A 593-nucleotide genomic window follows, 5' to 3' on the forward strand; every position below is an offset into this window, starting at 1 on the left:
CCACTGGTATGGAAGACAAACGAAATTTTAATATTCTTGTCATTGTGGAGCGTTATTCAAATGAGCACGACTGTCAGAATGCATATAAGTTCTATTGCATTGCACTCGCTGCGTCTCCCCAATGCGACAGTGTTTAATCACCTGTCTGCCGTTTGATAAACTTCAAAGACACACGTAGTATTTTTTTTTCTTTTCTTTTAAAGTCTAAAGGTAAATGTAATTCAAATATTGGAATTCATATAGTTGTTTAACACCTATTTACTAACACTGACTAGATGTTACTTTTATGTTTTATTGACTCTTTTGAGCCTAAGAGTAAACATTAAATGTTTGTTTGATTTTACACCATTTTTAAATGAGTTTCATTTTAAAATTATTTCTTAAATGTTTCTTAAATGGCTAAAAGAAGCATTCCACAATAGAATACAAGAAATGTTTGGCATTTTAGTAATTCTGCCTAGGGTCGCACATTCACGTTGACGACTTTTAATGGACATGTTGGCACACGTGTGTGGGAGGAGATTAAATAAGAAATTACATCCCATCCGTTTGCTGGACTTCCTTCTCAGGGAAGACCAACTGTTCCACTTTCC

The sequence above is a fragment of the Penaeus monodon genome, chromosome 21, assembly GCF_015228065.2.
Source record: "Penaeus monodon isolate SGIC_2016 chromosome 21, NSTDA_Pmon_1, whole genome shotgun sequence".
In the NCBI taxonomy this organism is placed as follows: Eukaryota; Metazoa; Arthropoda; class Malacostraca; order Decapoda; family Penaeidae; genus Penaeus; species Penaeus monodon.